The 16,350-nt window shown below is 44.3% G+C and overlaps 1 long non-coding RNA gene across 6 annotated transcripts; it reads right to left on the bottom strand.

Moving 5' to 3' along the window:
* Window positions 1-793: 793 nt before the first annotated feature.
* Window positions 794-7,228, bottom strand: LOC112656271 (uncharacterized). 6 transcript variants are annotated; one of them, XR_003134236.3, is made up of 6 exons: window positions 6,952-7,228; window positions 6,287-6,608; window positions 5,762-5,840; window positions 5,390-5,496; window positions 3,483-3,598; window positions 794-2,825 (listed from the first exon to the last, which is right to left on the bottom strand). It is a non-coding gene; the product is annotated as an uncharacterized LOC112656271 (long non-coding RNA). The 6 variants fall into 6 exon arrangements; XR_003134241.3 differs by lacking the exon at window positions 5,390-5,496; XR_003134238.3 differs by lacking the exon at window positions 3,483-3,598.
* Between the last annotated feature and the right edge of the window lie 9,122 nt (window positions 7,229-16,350).

The following is a 16,350-nucleotide window of genomic DNA, read 5'->3' on the forward strand; positions in this document are numbered from 1 at the left end:
TAAAAAAAAAAAAAAAAAAAAAGCTTGAGATACTTGCATGTTGCCTCTATGGTTTTGCCCAATAAGTATGAAAACAGTCTTGATGTGTCTTACTGACCATTAATTAACCTGTTTTGAAATAAAAATGGTGGTGGGGTCCCAAATCCTACAGGAATGCGCTGCTTATTATGAACCATCCCTCATTGCATCACTTGACCTTTCTGACCTGTCGGAATCAGCCCAGTGGGCACTGGAGAGAAGAGGAAATTGCTAAATTTGAAAAGGTGGTGATAAATAGTGAATAGATCTCTTTTCCTTTAGTCTCCATGAAACCATGACACAAATATGTTCTCAGAATTAACCTGTGACTTGTTTTTGAAGTGAAATCATCCCTGTGAATGACGTAAGGGCTTGTAAAGCTGGGGTCTGTGTGTCTAAACTCTCCTACAGATGTAACCTGCTCAGATGTGCTGGCCCATCATACAGAAAAGTGGATTTTTTCATTTACAACTCATTCCCAATACCTGGGAATTTAGGCATTTCTTATAAAATGTCATACTTGTAGCTTTTCTTGAGAAATTGGGAAATCTGGGAAGCTGGCCCTCCTTGTGCGCATGGGAACTGTGGGGTGCAGAAGAGCAGCAACAGGTAGATCTCCCCGGGGATGTTTGGCACCACCCTCAGCTCTCGGGGATCTCTCCCACCCCTTCCCCGGCCCTCTGAACTGAGATGGAGTGTTATTTCTAAGCATCTCTCTGCAGCCAGAGCGAAACAGAACAGTTACTTGTGGTTATTTATTATATTTAACTGCCTTGAACAAGTGCAAGACGAGGGTCATGCTATCACCCACAGACTGCACTCCCTGCGGGTGAGTGAGAGAGGGGGCTATCGGGGGACCTGGGCTGGTGCCCCCTCACAAGGGGGCTGGCCTGGCTCTATCTCTGCCCTCAAGGCTGGTGGTGTGGGGGGTGCACGGCTAATCCCTCACGGCCTACCGGATGCCTCTGCTGTGGTCTCTAGAGTCTGAACCCGAGGCCATAGTATACAGAAAAGCAGAGTTAATCCACTTTTTATATTTTTGACTTGAATTCTGCTCAGCTGTGTTTTATTTTGAAGAGCGGTTTAAGAGCACAGGCCCTGGGGTCAGACTGTCTGGATGCTTGGTCTAAATTTACTAGGATTTACCTCTGTTGACTCTGAAAATGATGCCTAATCTTTCTAGATGCCAGCCCCCTTCTCTGTAAAACACAAGTGTCTGCAGTAGAGTCACAGAAAGGGATGCAGCACATCTTCTGGATGATGATGCTCAGCACCGAGTACCAGCTGTGTCAGGCCTGAAGGCTCTTGGCTGCCCCAGTCCCATCTCCAAAACAGTATGCCAAATTATATGTTATTTGCATGAGAAAATAGTAAATGTCAATCACCACCAAAATGGTGGGTATTAATCTACTTATGATGGCTTACTATGTGCTAGCCGCTTTCTGTGTGTTATTTTACTAAATCTTCACAGTAACACCAGGTATCAGGGTTTGAGAGAGAGAGAGAGAGAGAGAGAGAGAGAGAGAATGAGAGAGAGAATGAGCACAGTTTTCAAACTGCTTTTGAAAATCATAATTTTTTACCAGGAAGCACTTGTTGCATCGGGTTGTGTGCTTCCTGTGTAGATAGTTCTTCATCAGTGGGTTTGTGTTATTTCAGAGCAGGGAACTCATACCACAGGCCAGACTGTAAGTCCACAGAGGCAGGACATGCTCCTGCTCTGCCCTGGCATCCCTGCAGGCCCCTGCTCGTGTCACCATGTAAGCCATGGACGTGACTCCGTGATGGACGGATGGCTCAAGGTCATGAATTCTGTGTGTGAATCTGAGCTCAGGCCTTAAAACCCCGACATGGTGGGGGGAGAGGACCACACTGAGCCACCCCCAGGATGGTGATAGCTGGTCGGGTAAGGAAGGAGCTCGCTGTGCCAGGAGAACCTGAGCGGGACAATGGTGTGCGTGGCCTTCCTTACACGTGCACACGAACCCCATGAATCCAGTTGGTTTCTGACCCTGAGCTGTGGCTCTGCAGGCTTCCTCGGTGTGACCCACCTCCCCGTTTAATCTCCTGCTCTCACTCATGACTAGCATCACCCATAAAGCGTGATTCTGTTGGGGTTTGGATGAGACCTTCATCAAATGAAGACAGGGCAACATGTGAGGTTGACCATCCATATCCGCAGGGTCTTCTCTGTTGCTTCTTGTGTGGTGGTGGCTCCCACAACTTGACTGTGAGCCCCCAGGGCATGGGGACCTTGTCTTTATTTGTCACTGTGCACTTCACATGTCACCTGTTCCCTGCCCCCATCTAGAAGGCATGTTGTATGAAGGAGGGAGCGTCTCTGCGGACTGCAAACTCTCGCCTCCTGTTGAGCAGACACGTGCATCTTCATTGAATCCATGAACACGGCCCTGTTTCTGGAGTTGCTTTTCAGGTTTCTTACACTAATTTAGGAAATCTATGGCAGAAGTCACATTTATCAATCATTTTGTCACATTTTTGTTTACTCTTCTTTCAGGCTCCATTCTTTGTCTCTAAGTGTATTTTCTGACGTATTTTGTTTTAACTGCTCCTGGGTGGAACTAAGGCGGTCAACTTCCCCTTGTAGTGTGTGGGGTTGTGTGATCCTTCTATGATTAATTCATGCTGGTGGTTGGTAGGTGGCCCTTGACCTGGAGCTGAAATCTCAAGGGCCCTGATCCAACATCCCTTGAAGACTGTTGTGACAGACCATGGTCACCCCATGTTCGAGGCTGTGGAAATGACCCCATAACATCTCTGTGGATCTTCTGACTCTGTTTTCGTACCTGGATGAGATTTAAAAACTGGATTACTTCTCTTCTTCCTCCTCCTCCCCATGCTAGAATCCTATGGCTTTCTTTCAGAAAGACACTAATCCCATTTTCATGGAGGCCACACCTCAAAGTGTTTACTGGCTGGCACTTTGATGGCTTCGGTGGAGGTGGAATGTGAAGCCATGACCCACACCTCAGTGGGACTTTCCATTTGGCATCCAGAGTATCTGTCATCTTATCTCTTTGCTTCCCTGAATTTATCTTAGATTTTTAAAAAATGTCAATAAATAAACCGTGCATCCCATGTTATGCCAACATCTTACCAGGAGAACTAATGTACACACATTTCTCAGTGAAATTTCACCCAGGGTGGCATTCGTGACCAGGTTTCCTAGGAGCTTGGTCATCACAGAACATTCTGAGGGCAGAGCGCCCACCACATGTTCTCTGAAAAATTGGTGGTTGCTCCTGTGCTTAGTAATGGTGATGAGGAACACAGTTAAGTGAGGCTGTGACCAGCCATAGAGTTGAAGGCTTAGTAGGTAAGGCAAACATTTCAGGTATCAAGCAGGTGCTTCGGAACCAAGATGTTACTTATTAGCGTGTTAATCAGTATAAACAGCTTTATTATTCTGTAAGCCTCCAGACAAAACCAGCGATTTTACTTACATAAGACACTGCTTCATCAGTTGTTAAATACCAAAGATCATTTGCAGATAGAACTGTGCTTGAGGCTGGGGTTTTGTCAGTTTATTGGGATGAGGATTTAATGCAATTATAGATTCCTGTGAATGACATTTATTAGCGCTATATGAGATTCACCGTAGGGTGGACCAACTCAAAACTTTCTAAAAAATGGTTCCAAAAACAGGCGTCAGATTGGGAATTATCAATACATTTATAAATATATTTTTGGAAATTTCCACTTATCCCATTTTCTCTCATTTAAACTCATTTTCTTGAGACTCCTAATAAAATAGATCTTCGTGTTCTGGTTTTCTGTGTTTTGGGCCATTGGGGGGCGGGGCATCTTCATCCTGGGAAACAAAGAACAGAGAAGCAGAGAACTGATCCTGTCTGAACTTGAATGTCCATGTTCACTCAGCATGACTGTTTGTTGCTGTGAAACTCCTGGGAGAAGCTCACAAAGGGACCACATATTAGTCTTCATGGAGCAATCTATGTCTGCAATAATTCCTGCCTCGGTGGATCAGTTGGATGTGGAGAAGCATCTGTGGGGTGGGGCTGTTGGAAATTAGTTGGTGAATCTCAACAAACACTTCTTTGGCAGAACACAGAGTGAGCAGGACAGTAACCTTGACTTTCGGAGCTTTGGGTTGGAAATAGATTAACATCATTAAAAAAAATTATGAAAAATAGAAAAATAGAAAAATAATGAGCTTCATTCTAACTTTTCCTACAAAAGTCCTCGGCTTGAATTTTCCTTCTCAGGAAGTCCTTCCTTCACTCTTTCATCAAAACCATGACAACCACGGTCTTTTTTTTTTTTTTTTTTTAACCACGGTCTTCATAGCACTTATCACATATGCTAATTATTCATGCGATGGTTCCCCCTGTGTGTGCTGCTGCCTTCCCACCATCAGAGTGTTAATGCCCAGTGGTCAAGGCCCTTTCTGTCAGCTACCTTCTGATAGGTTGTTAGGGCAGGTCACTGCCTAGGGAGGTGCTCAGTGAACAGGAGTTAATGAGTGAGCAGCCTGGAAAGCATCGCACCAAAGTGCGACCCTACCTGGGCCGGGTGTTGGGTGTCAGGTTAGGTCCATCCCAGAGGGCCATGTGTACCCTGCTCCCGGCGCTGTCCAGCTTCTGGGTGCTGGCAGCAGCCCTGTTTTCTCTCTCTCTTGCAATCACACCGTGTGAAGCTGACATCGCAAAAATCATCTTGAAAAGATCTCAGCATCTGACTCTACTTTTCTGAGTCTGTGGATTTCATAATGAGCAAGGTTTCTGCTGGAAAGAACTGGAGATTGTGCCACACCTGGGAGGAAGGCATTAACTAGCCCAGTGGACACCTTCTGCCTCCCTGGTCCTCCTCAGTGTTCTGATGCACAAAATGAGCTGATGGGTAATGGGATCCCTAGGGTTCCACATAACTGAGTTATTCCATGGATCTATTCTTGGAATTTGGTAACTTTTATCTCTGTATGGTATGATGTGATGTTCAGGGTTCGGGAGCAAAAGGTCAAGAAAGAATTCATGTGATGTCTTCAGTGCAAAAAAGGTGGTTTTATTAAAGCATGGAGGCAGGACCCATGGGCAGAAAGAGTGGCTGGGGTCATGGCGGATGGCCCATTGTATACTTCCAAGTTTGGAGGGGTTAAGGAGAACGTGAGTCTCTAAGGAATTTGGAATCAAGGTTTCCAGGACCTTGAAGGGCTAGCTATTGGAAGAAGGTCATTTATTACTGTCTAATAGTACCTGAGTCATGAGACCCTTCAGATGTATATCAGAGACCCATGTGTTTGGGGGAATGATCGCCAACACGTATCTTGGCTGGAATGGGGAAGATGGGCGAATTTTCCAAAGGAATGTCTCTATGTTTAACATATACTCACAGGGTCCTGGAGTTAAACTAAGGCTGCTTTTTGCCCCCAGCACAGTATTAACAGCGAGGCAGTCAAGTTCCTGGAGGGTCGCCCTGTCCCGAGTACTTGCCAATGGCCTACAAAGGAAATTTAATCTTTTTTTTTTATATATTTCTTTTGCCTTTGCTCTCTGCATCACTATATACATCAACACATTTGCAAAGGACTAGGTACTTAAAAAGAGATGAAAGTATCATCAGGACAAGTTAAGGACATCCAAGCTCCTGGAGAAAAGCATGAGAGGATAGGTGTGTACCCAATCATCTTCTCGATAGTTTGTTGCCGTGGTTTGATCACAAAGACTGTCAGTGAGAAAATGAATGAGTGAAAACCAAAGCCTACCTGGCTAATGATGGTTCCAGGATTAACTAGATGGTCTTTCCCCAGGGGGTGGTTTATCGTCTAGTAGACTGTTAGGTTGCTGTGAGAAATAAGCAAAGAAACAATAGCAACAAAACCTGAAGACTCCCTGTCAAGTAAGTATCTTTGACTTAGAAACGTGACTTCTTTATTTTTAGGGTATCAGATAAACCAGGGACTTGGCAGAGGTATTTCTTCTGTTTGATCAAAATTTAACTCACATTTTGTTTAAGATAACAATTTGCTATAGTGATATGTATTTTCTATGAACATTCAGAATATAGAGGTCATCAAGAAAAATATAATAAGATGGGATGTTATCCAGGCATAAGGAACATTTCAATGCGAAAGCCTCTGGGATACACACACTCACACCTGTGTATATGTATACAAACTTTTTATAAAATATGTTTTTTAAAAAAGTCATGTAAACGTCAATGAAATTTCTCATTGTTCATCACCAAGTTACGTAAGCGTAATAAATCGAGAAGTAAATTCTGACTTTACCTGTTAGGTCTGGAAATGAGAGTGGAATGGAAATTTGTACCCCAGGAACAGGAGCTGAGTGAGGACGTCGGAGCGTGGGTCCACCAGGTGATGGTGATGGGAGGGTGGCATCCCCTACCCCGCATATTTCAGAGCAACACTGACCATCTGAGCAGCTCCTCTTCTCTAGGAGCCAAGAACGAGCATCCGAATATACAGCCTGATCAGTTGTTCATCTTTTGAGATCCTGTGTGTTATTTAGAGCATTACCTATCTCCAGGGCAACTCTATTCCCACAAATCAGAGTTTTGTTAACTTGTCTGAGTTGCAAATTAGGTTTCTGCTGGAAGAATAGAAGATATGTATACACTTAGATAAATATTTATTTTCCAGGCCACTATAATACCCTTTATCATCATACAGCAAAATCTACTGGGAGTAAGAAGATCCAATATCATATTGACCTTTTCTGACCTATAATTAGCCACGAAGCGACTACAAATTTAGAGATATTAGTGAAATTTTGAAATATTTGTGTAAGCTGTTTGTGGTGTGCAATTTTAGGTCACATCATTCCTAAGGTGTTTTCTACTGCCTTAAAAAAATACTTTCATAGTCTAGTATTTCTGATAACGTGATGGCGTGTGTCCCAGGACAAGATTCCCTCATTTAATTCTCCCTTGTACCTTTGTGACTTAGGTCACGCTATTACGCTCAGGTTACACAGGAGGACAGGGAGACACAGCGGCTTATCCAGCAGGCCTGACGTCTCACATGACCTGGGCAGTGGAAGGAGCGCCAGTGCGGGAGGGAGATGATGGTGGAAGCTGGTTGGCAGCCCTGACACACTCGCTGTTCTAGGAACTTGGTATGTGGGCGATGTGTGGTGTCAGGTAGAGGTGAAGGTGGGGGGAGGTGAGCGCGGAGTGGGGGACAGGGTGGGGTCACTGCAGGTCCTGCTAGGTCAGGTCCAAGGCAGAGATTCTGTGTTTACCTAATTCTATCTCCAAAACAACAGAGTGTGGCCAATTTCAATGTTCTACACGATATTCTGCTGTGCTTTCCCCCCGTGTGGCCTAAATCTTAGGCTGCCATTTGTGCTCTATCTTTGGTGGGTTACGGGTTATGAATTTTCCCCTTAATCATAATTAAGTGCACTTTTTATCTGCTTCATCATTTTCTCCCTTGATTTTTGCCTTGTCTGCTATGAATACAACTTATTCGGCTTTAACTTGGCCCAGGGAGCCGCTTGATTCTCTCCCCACCTCACTCACGGCTCTTTTTCCCTTGGAGCTTTGGAGGGTGTGTATGGGGGTGTGGGTGTCAGAATATTGATTCTGAAAACAAAACTGATGCCTAATTATAAGAGCTCACTTTTTTAAAAGATTGATTCATTTATTTCCGTGTGAGAATGCGAGCACAGAGAAGGGCAGAGGGAGAGAACCTCAAGTAGACTCCCAGCTAAGTGTAGGGCATCGATCCCGCCACCCTGAGACCATGACCTGAGCAGAAACCAAGGGTTAGACACCCAACCGACTGAGCCCTCAGGTGCCCCAAGAGCTAATATTTTTAATGAATCATGTGGAGACCACACTGAATAAGGTACATGTAGGTAGATTCCACACAGATCATGGCTGACACTTTTTAGACTATTGACGTATTTGTGTAGGAAGTCAGTGTCAGTCTTAAGAAAAATATATCTTCAGGGGTTTACTTGCCTTCCTTACACCTTTAAGCCAGCTTGATGCAATTCCTGAACTCAGCTGCTTTTATTTTCATTAAAATAGACTGCAGCCCTTCTGCTTTGTCCCAACCCTCTCCACATCCTGTGTGCACCCTCCTTCTGGCTCCCAGTCCTTCCGCTCACCGAGTCTGCAGCTGGCTAATCTGAGTCCCTCGGCTGGACCCTCAGCACTGTTCAAGAACCTGCCTCCTTTTCGTCCCAAAGGTAGAGTAACTAGCCTTAGTGTGTCCTGCAACCCGACTCTAAAACTAGTAAGGTGGCACGAGTCCTGACCTCCTCAAGGTGTTGTTTGGACCTTCGCTGTCTTCTGCTAACGTTCTGGCTTCTTTTTAAGCAAGGTTGATAGGAGCTTTTTACCTGCAGGAGGAGTTTATTAGAACTTTGTTGGTGATGTCTGGAATGGAAGATATAAAGTTCTCACATTTATTTTCCGGCATATTTGAGTGAAAACCAAATCAGCCGGTAGACAGGTAGGAAGCAAATGGGACTATTAAGGTGAAAAATCTAGGTCAGGAAAACCATCTGGTTAGAAGGTCATCTTAAGTGGAAGGACATCTTTTCAGGCTAATGACATCACTGACTTGCACGTACAATTTCCTCATGCTTCTGTTTTCTCTACAGTTTATCTTGGCTGACGTTGACACCTCATGAGACACTGGTTCGGAATGCAGAGAAATCACTCACTTCAGGAATGCTTGCAGGAATGCTGAGCAACTCACCATTGGTCTGTCCACCCAGGGAGGATCTGATAATAAATCTGAGTTTCTGAACAGCAATGTCACAGCACAAACACGCTTCCTCTCCTGCCCGAGATCTATGCCCGACACAGGATACCAGGTCACATCCTAATCCCAGCACACGAGCAGCTCCTCAGCGTGCACAGCAGCCTCAATGAATCACCTCATCAGCTGCAGAGTCAGAGGTAAGAGCAGAATTGCTTGTGGAAGTTTCAGCGTTCACCCACTCTGCACAAAATGACTGAAAATGGATTCACAGGGCAAAATTTTGGCGCTGATGTGAGCGATGGAGACTAGTCCTAAGAGTTTTTCTCCCCTTTACAAGTCAGAGGAGCTTTGCTGAATGTGCTGGACGTGAGCCAGCGTCTTGAGATCATGTGTGGTGTCTAGAGGAATTTATTACAAATGAGACTCAAAGTAGTAACGTTTGGGAATTATATATCTTTATAATAGAGATCTTGTATAATATTAAAACTTAACCTTTTAATAATTTCACTTATATTTGCTGCATTCAGAAGTTACATTTCTCTTTTTCCTTTAGAAAAAGAGAAAGAAAAAAAAAGGAGATAGAAAGGTATGGGGTTAGGATTAATGGGGCAGAAACTAAGCCTGGCCTTACCTTTGTCCACACCAACCCTATGTGTCCCCGAGGAGAGGTAAGCGAGGGCTAGCCGATCTCCTGCAGCACCGACATGCCAAACTTCTAAGAAGACACCTATCGTCTTTCCATGTCTTGAGAATTACAATGGTCTCCACTTAAGGTAATATTAAAAACACACAACAACAGCAACAAAATGTTTTGAGCCCTGGGAAAATTTATTTTTTTAAAATTTGATTTATTTATTTATTTTTAAAGATTACATTCATTCATTCATGAGAGACAAAGAGAGAGAGAGACAGAGACACAAGTAGAGGGGGAAGCAGGCTCCATGCAGGGAGGCTGATGTGGGACTCGATCCCGGGTTTCCAGGATCACGCCCCGGGCTGAAGGTGGTGCTAAACCACTGAGCCACCCGGGCTGCCCCCCCCGGGAAAATTTAAAAGCATATGTATACCTGTAAAGAAAATTAATGTGCAATCTAAGCCTCTGCTTTCTCTTGGGTTGGTGGGTGGGAAGAACTTTTCATAGAAAGATAAGGAAGAGAGTAAATTAATAAGAAAGAAAATATATTGGGACACCTAGGTGGCTCAGTGGTTAAGTGTCTGCCTTTGGTTCAGGGCGTGATCCCAGGGTTCTGAGATCGAGTCCCACATCCGGCTCCTGCGAGGAGTCTGCTTCTCCTTCAGCCTATGTCTCTGCCTTCTGTCTATGTCTCTCATGAATAAATAAATAAAATATTAAAAAAGAAAGAAAATATATTAATTAATTAATTAATTAGAAAAATTGAGAATCCCCTATCTTGTTTAGCACCTTATCTAATGTTTTCTCATTAACTATCTGGCCTTGACGGGATAAGATCTCTCACTTATAAAATAAGGCAGATGAGTTAAATCATTCCTAAAATGTCATTAATTATCATATTCTCATTCAAAAATCATGCACCGTAATGTGATCAAGGTGTCCAATTTCTTCGTCATATTGATGAACCCAAAGAAAGTATTACTATTTTCTAGGACCTATAACATTTTTAAATGTACTTATTATTATTAGAAAAAACCCGATTATTATTATATAAAGTGAACAAGAATTTATTTATTTTTATTTATTTATTTTTTTAAGAATTTAAAAAATATGGTCAAATAAGGCTACAACTCTAACAGTTATCTTGGATTCTAGGTAGTTCCAACAAATGCTTTCAAAAACATTAATGACCTGCACGTTCTCCACACTAAATTGGATAAAAGCACTATTTTATGTTACATAACTACTAAAAAGTCTGTTTTTTAAACGAAAATGTCAGAAATTGTCCCTTTAAAGCTGCAAAAGAAAGTAGTCACTAAACTTTAAAAAATTGTAGGTCAATTTTGATGCCGCATCTGGATAGAGAAAGAATCCAGGAAGTTGGCAGATTTTGTTACTTTAGGTCCTTGCCTTTCTTCACAAAGTCTATGGCCATGTGAGCAATGAGAGTAAATACCATTAAATCCACCATCAGTGAACAGGGGTTCTCAGAAACTGTTAGGTCAGGGTGAGTCATTTGGGAGTTTAGATAAAACTGGTACGTGGTTATGGGTATTTGCCACACGAACACTCTTGTGATGACTTTGGAGAGCTCTGAGGTTCGGCGGTCACAGATATCTGACAACATAGATAAATGATGGCAGAGTTTCGGCTTCCCCCTTTCGTAAGGCATTCCAGCAAGCGAACTCTCACAAGTTCCAGCAGTAATAACACTTTATGATTATATTTACACTTATGCAGCAGATTATTATTTTTTCTTTCTGTGATCACAGGACCCAGAGGATAGTTGGTTACGTTTTAGTTCTAAGATACCTCATGGTGCACCATTCACAATTTTCAGATCTCTAAGGTATTTTTCAAGTACCTGAATGTATTTGCAAAAATTACCTAATTTTTCATTGCTTTCACTTAAAATGGTCACCAAAATGCAACATATGCTGTTATTTATTTTTTGCAACAACTTAATTGGAGTTATCATTGAAAGTTATCAATGAAAATTTAAAAAAAAAACCTAGATGAAAAAAATGGTTAGGAATCATCGTAGTAGATGCAATGATCACATTTTCTTTTTTTTTTTTTTTTTTTTTTTTTTATGATCACATTTTCAATCTTGGTTGGCTTGGGTTAGTAGATACTTAAAAATCATGGGATACAACTGTCGAGAATTACCTCCATGTTTTGTTTTGTTTTTTTTTAAAGATTTTATTTATTTATTCATGATAGGCACAGAGAGAGAGGCAGAGACACAGGCAGAGGGAGAAGCAAGCTCCATGCAGGGAGCCTGATGTGGGACTTGATCCCGGGTCTCCAGGATCAGGCCCTGGACTGAAGGCAGCGCTAAACTGCTGAGCCACCCAGGCTGTCCACTTCCATGTTTAACACACACACACACATACACACGCATAACTGAAAAAAATTCAGAGTTGTATTTACCTATGTGATGTTTTCTTTTGTATTTCACTAAAAATCACTTTATATAACCCCCTAGATTAACTTAACAACACATTAATAGATGCCATCTTCAGTCGGAAAAAACCTGGACTAGCAGGGAGGCAGGTGTGGGGCACAAACGTGCTAATGGAGAAGTGTGCAAAGTCCATCTAGCAAAAGTAGAGTCGTTCCAGCAAGTGGAGACATCAGCAAGATCTACCAGAAAGGCTGTCTCATGCCCCTTTCCCTGACCCCTGAACCCCTGCTGCCCTGATCCCCATCTTAGATGAGGGGTCTTCCTCCCCCGGGGCCCATGGTGCCAACCATTCAGAGGTGCCCTCTTGCCCCAACACTGCCCACAGGGCCTGGCCCACCATGAATCCCCCCCAGCAGCAGCCCAAAGCCACAGAGTGGCTCCAATTGGGGGACAAGCTTGGGTCCCCATCCGGGTCGGGAACTGGGGTGGGGCTGTTGGGGTCCCAGAGCTCCATTCTGGCCACATCACCTTTGGGCCTCTTCCCTGGCCCGAGCCGGTTCCATCACCTCCCCCAGCTTTGTTCCTGAGGACCTGCCCCTACAAAATTTCTACACATAAATTCTGGCTGAGAGTCTGTTTCCTGAGGAACCCAACCTAATGCTGCAGGGGGTCAATGGTGGTCCAAGGAAGCAGACCCCCGCACCTGGGGGGATTTTGGAGCTGGCTTGAGGACAGCGTCAGCCTCACTGTGGCCCTGCACGGGTGGCATCTCCTCGGCGGGAGGGTGGCGGAGCTCCATAGGCCACTGACGGAATAGAGGCCCGCGTGGATGCGGAATGTGGGCTTCCATCCCCCGGCCTAGAGCTCCCTGCAGTTGCTGAGTGTCCACAGACCCTGACAGGTCACTGTGGCGTCGCCCATGGGCAGGCCACTCAGTGACCGGGAGGCACGTCGACTCTCTCAGATGCTTTTCTGCCCCTGGAAAGGGCAGCCGTGTACCTGGACTGGAACTGACACAGATTCTGAGGATTTTCCCCTTTGTTTCCAGACGCTGTTAGCACCTGATGGAATAGAGTATTCTCAGTCAAGAGGTGGCTCCAGGAACCCATCTTAAGGATAGGGAAGTGCCCCTGGTGCGCCACTCGATGCACACCTCCTGAAGCTGCTCACCTGACAGCAGGTGTTGCTGAGGGGACAGTTTGGAAATGACTCCTTCCAAAGAAGGAACAAATGCTGTTCTCTGAGACTGAACAGCCAGCCCCCACCCCCCACTGCTTCCCTCCAGCAGGTAGATCCCCAGGGCCCAGGGTGAAAGGTGAAAGGCTGAAAGCAGAGTGACCTCGCTCACCGTGGCTCCTAGTGCCTCACTGAGGGACCCACGCTTCTCCAACCTGCAACCCTGGACTATCTCTGTGTGGAGGTCCTCGTTCCGGGGACACAGGGGACAGAGCAGGTGTTCATCAATCCCCAAGCTCAGAGTGTCTTCCAGTCACTTTCTAGGATTTGTGCCAGGAGAGCAGCAAGCAAGGAAACAAGGGTGTCAAGTGGCGGTTAGTGCCACGAGGAACAAGACAGCCATTTGAGACTAGACTGGTGTGGCCGTTTTATGTAGGATTTTACAAAAAGGACTTTTGGAGAAGTTTGGGGCTGTTGCAAAGAGGATGTGCAAGTGTATGTGGACGAGGAGAGGCTGTGTGCAAGGCACAGCGGCCAGGGAGACTCCGCAGACCTGAGGTCTCCTGGCCCACGTGGGTTGCATGTGGACTGAGAACTCACCTGGGGCTCCAGCTGTCATGGACGTTTGGGCACAGAGCAATGCTACATGGATGACACCGGTTGCCAAGAGCAGAAGGGCCCGTGGAGGGGACAGGGCTTCTGTGGACGTCCAAGTGGTGGTGAGCGGGTCCTTGTCTGGTGGGGATGGGACCGGGCATCCTGATACAATGACTGGCTTTGGAGCTAGAATCGCCCCCCTTTGTGGATGGTTGGACGAAGGCATGGGACAGTAGAGCGCCAAGAACTTCTAGGAATGCCCTGCTTTTCTTTGTTAAAACAAATAACGCTGCAGTCGGTATTTTGTGTACACGTCTCTGTGCAAAAATGGAGGATCTGTAGGGTGTAGACCTAGGAGTATGATTGTTAAATACCTTGTTGCATGGTTTTAAGTGTCAAATATTTCAGCATTGCGTTCTGAAGTGGGTATGATGACTGTGGTTGGGTGTCCTGGTCGGCTCAGCCTGCGGGAACACCCTGTCACACGTGGAGAGGTCAGACACAGGGGACGTTTATCATTCCTCAGCATTCTGGAGGCAGGGAGTCCGAGATCAAGGCGCCAGCACATCTGGCGTCTGGCGAGGACTTGCTCCTTCTCGGTTCCTACGTGGTGGCATTCTGCTGTGTCCTCATGTGGTGGGAGGGGCGGCGAGCGCTCCAGCCCCTTTTACAAGGACATAGATCCCACGCAGCAGGCTCCACCCTCAGGACCTGATCACCTCCCCAGTCCCCCCACCCCAAATACATCAGACTGGGAACTACATTTCAACATGTGAATATTTTTTGCGAGGGGCAGGGGGGTGGATACAAACATTCGGTCTATAGCAAGGATGTTGCTCCAATTTTCCCCCAGCCTTTCAAGGTGTCAGGCATCTTAATTTTTTGCTAGTCTTATGAGTATGGAAGAGTATTTCACTGGCTTAATTTGCGCTTCCCTATTAATGAATATATTTTATATTTATATGTTATCTTCTCTGTCTTCCTCATTCATATGCTACATCAAATATTTTTACTGGCACGTTTCCTTCATATTAATTAATTAACAGGAAAATATATGTGTGTGTATGTGTGTCTACTTAATTTATGGTATGTTTTGTTGTAGAAGAGTAGTGATATTGTGATTTATAGGAAATGAAAATTTTTTATATTTTATTTATTTATTCATGAGAGACACAGAGAGAGGCAGAGACACAGGCAGAGGGAGAAGCAGGCTCCATGCAGGGATCCTGATGTGTGACTTGATCCCGGGACTCCAGGATCACGCCTTGGGCTGAAGGCAGACGCTCAACCTCTGAGCCACCCAGGGGTCCCAATAAGCCAAGTTTTAATGTACGCACATGTCTGTTTATCCATACCATATTTCATGCTGTTGTTCTATTTGGCAAATTCCATACTGTTAATGTTGTTACTTCTCAGTGAGTCCTCGCGTGTGGGGAAAACCCAACCTCTTCAGTGCCGTGTTCATGTCAATCATTAGCTCTTCACTGATATGTGAATCTTAGACGTCACCCAGTTCCATAAAAGGTCGTGTTGATAAATAAATAAATAAATAAATAAATAAATAAATAAATAATAAATAAATAATAATAATAAATAAATAAATAAATAAATAAATAAATAGGTCATGTTGAGATCACAGGTGGGATTGCACTGACTTTGCAGACTCACCTGGGTCTGAGTTAAGTCTCTAAGATGGTGCGTCTCACCGCTAGCAAGCACGTGCATCTCTCTCCATTGCTGGAGGTTTTCTTTGTCTTTCAATGATGGTTTCCACTTTTCTCCATAAACATCTGACAAATCTCTCACTAAATTCATTTCTGTGTACCCTGCCCTTTCCCCTCCTCCCTTCCTTTTTTTTGCCTTTTCTGTGTTTAATGATATATTTAGTCCGTTTATAGAAATGCTGTTGACTTAGGGTCCAGCAAACTTGCAGATCTCTCTTTTCATTTCCAATTGTACAATCTCGTGGCTTTTCTGCATATAGATAATCGTATCGTGTTCGAAATCCCTGCCTCTCTCCCCCATTCTTCAACACTTTTCTTTCACTCTTTGTCTTGTCTTGCCTCACTAGCTGAGATCTCCATCCTCAAGCTGAGGGGAGCCGTTGACAACACCCTCCATAGGCCTTGAAAGGAAAGTCGTCGGGGATCCCTGGGTGGTTGCAGCGGTTTAGCGCCTGCCTTTGGCCCAGGGCGCGATCCTGGAGACCCTGGATCGAATCCCACATCGGGCTCCCTGCATGGAGCCTGCTTCTCCCTCTGCCTATGTCTCTGCCTCTCTCTCTGTCTCTCTCTGTGACTATCATAAATAAATAAAATTAAAAAAAAAAAAAAAGAAAGGAAGATCGTCCATACTTCACTCTTTAGTGTGTTGTTTGAGGCAGGTTTTCTGATACACCGTGTATCGCGTTAGGAATTCCTCGTTTCCTCTTAATTCCTCTTTGAGCTATATTATCAATAATTAATGTTGGATTTACTACAGAAGAATTTTATTTGAAGAAAATATTCTGTATCTTTACCTTTTTTTCCAAAAGATTAATTAAGATGTGGTTTTTTCCCCCTATATATCAATTATTTTTATATCTGGCCTTTACGTTAGCCTGTGATTCATTTCCCCAAAATATTTCCAGTTGCACATGGCACTTTAATGTCTTTTGCTTTCGATGAATTTACGACCTCAGATTAGTACTTCCTTTAAAGCTGATACATTTTTGTCTTTTATGCTTGTAAATCTACATGTGTGGGTAGAGCACATTTACACCCTGCAAATTTGGGCTGATTATATTGCTTGCTAGAGACATTA

The sequence above is a fragment of the Canis lupus genome, chromosome 26 (assembly GCF_003254725.2).
Source record: "Canis lupus dingo isolate Sandy chromosome 26, ASM325472v2, whole genome shotgun sequence".
Taxonomy (NCBI): Eukaryota; Metazoa; Chordata; class Mammalia; order Carnivora; family Canidae; genus Canis; species Canis lupus.